At 26.5% G+C, this 2,500-nt stretch overlaps 1 protein-coding gene across 1 annotated transcript in view; it reads left to right on the top strand.

Annotated features, from left to right (window-relative positions):
• The window catches only part of LOC124954123 (mucin-6), a 36,818-nt gene that overhangs the window by 3,093 nt on the left and 31,225 nt on the right, over positions 1 to 2,500 (top strand). The gene's annotated exons all lie outside the window — the stretch shown is intronic.

Raw genomic sequence — 2,500 nt, 5'->3', positions numbered from 1 at the left:
GTCGTCGTAGCTGTCGTTGTCCATTATTTTTATTGTTGCAAATTTGTCTTATTAGAGAAATCGAGAATTGTTTGTATTTTCTTTCCGATGAACTATTAGCAGGTAGTATCTATCTTCTTCCATAATAATTTCACCTTTAAGCTGAGTTTCTAACTTTCAAGAGACAAGTCCTTTCGTCCCTCTCCCCGTTACCCCGTCATCCCCTCTCATCCCAATCTTTCTCGTTGCTTCTAATACAACGCGCGAGAAAATTCTCTTTATACGTTTAAAACCAGTAATAATAAGACGTGGTAATCGAATTTGAAAGTATCATCTCTCTTATCTCTTCTCTTTCTATCTTTTTCAAAAATGATTTCACGTTCTCACGATAAAAATCTTTTTATTATTTCTTCGAACAATACCAACGCGAATTTATTTCGTTCCGTTCGATTATTCGCCCACGCGAACAAACAAGTTTGGCAACCAAAGTTCAAGGATTAGGAACAAATCGCACTTTTGTTACTATTATATCGTAATACTTTCTACGATAATAAGAGAAATTTCGTTCAATTAAAAATTAACCATTCTTTTTTTTTTGTTTTTCTATTCTATTTTTTCTTCTTTACTCTTCTTTTTTTCTTCTTCTTCTTCTTTCCTTTTTTTTTTTTTTTTTTTTTATTTTGATTGCTCTTAAAAATTTCTTCGTTCCTTTTTTTTTCTTTTTTTTTTTTGCAATCAATTTTCTATATCTTTCTCTCTTTCTCTCCGTCTGTCTCTTATAATAAGACTTATGAAATTAATTGTAAATGTATAACATTCTTACAATTCGAAGTATTCCACGGCCACCTTCCATTCCTTCGACATACATATGAACGTCCATAGTCTCATGACTTTTACACTTACGAATACTGAATTATATAAGTTAGCAATGGCTTTCACATTTTTTTTTCTTCCTTTCTCTCTCTCTCTCTCTCTCTCTCTCTCTCTCTCTCTCTCTCTATTTCTTTCTATTATATATATATATATATATATATATATATATATAAATTTTCCTCACGAAACATCCAGTTTTCATGGTATGCCGTTATTCCTGGTCCTAGCCTTTGTCCTTTATTGGTAGGAAAAGAGAGATTATATCACTTAATGTTTCCTAGTATAAATTGTCTTTAAAGGTATTCGATTAATGTCAGATATAAAATAATTTTTTTGCGAATGTATGCCTATATTTTTATTGTTAAGACATCCTACACACATACACACATTTATGTTTATTATTTTTTTTTTCTTTTTTTTTTTTTCATATGTACATGATCCTGATTATTATTACACTGAGAAAGTTACACTGAACTCGATATACTCGATTGCTTCTTGACTCATTGTATGACTGTGAGAAACACATGATTATTGCATGGCTAGAGAAATATATATACATATATATATCGTAGTCACGTTGCTATTAATGCGATTCACATAACTTTTCAAGAAATATTTCTCAGATAAAAGTAAAATTTAATATTGATGAAGGATATGTTGTATAATAGAATAATTAAAGAAAATATATATGAAAAAAAAAAAGGAAAGAAAAAAGAAAGAAAAAAAATATCGTCGAAATTATTTGATCGAATCATTTTAATGTATTAATGATATGAAATGATATTAAAATCTGAAGATTATTTGATTAATTAATAAACCCACTTCTACATACGGATGGATTAATTGATAAAAATAAATCCGGTTGAATGATTATTCATCAATAACATTAATTAGATTCTTAACGGACTTAACAGACGTGTCTTGAATTATCAATTCAATGCAAGAAGTAATAAGAATTATAGTTAAAAGGAACGGTCAATCGATATTCATTCACTCTAATGTAATACGTGTTCTCGATCGAAGACCTAGATCTAATGATTATCTTATGCAAGTATGTAAACAAAAGAGGATTCTAACGGATTCTACAAATCACTGTTAGATGACTTTGCTAAAACTTTATTGTTTCCTAGATTGACATAATGATCAGTCTCATTATATTTTGTTTGTCCCGTTTTTTCTTTTATCTAATTTATCATAAATTATATAATATAATTAAATAAAATAATTAAGTGATTTATTTATTTTACTAATTATTTTAATTATATATGACTATTCTTATTTATTTATTTATTTGTTTGTTTATTCATTTTTTTTCTTCGTTTTTACTAGTCTCTTATTATTTTTATTTTGTTATTTTAAATTAAATCTTTGGATATTTTTGACCGTAATACTTATTATCTCATATAGATAATTATTAAATTAAATAATTATTTATTAATTATTATATCATGTATTTTCTTCGCATTGATGATAAATAATTAATTTCTTAAAAAAATTAAAATAAATATATATATATATATATATATATATATACATACATATATACAAAAAGAAAGTATTATAAAAACAGCTGAGAGAAAATCAAGAGTGCAACTTGTTAAGCCTGAAAAAAAAAAGGATGGAATAAAATTATTTGCATTCGGTACGT

Source organism: Vespa velutina, chromosome 14, assembly GCF_912470025.1.
Source record: "Vespa velutina chromosome 14, iVesVel2.1, whole genome shotgun sequence".
In the NCBI taxonomy this organism is placed as follows: Eukaryota; Metazoa; Arthropoda; class Insecta; order Hymenoptera; family Vespidae; genus Vespa; species Vespa velutina.
The sequence above is the reverse complement of the archived record's forward strand: the minus strand, read 5'-3'. Positions and strand labels throughout refer to the sequence as shown.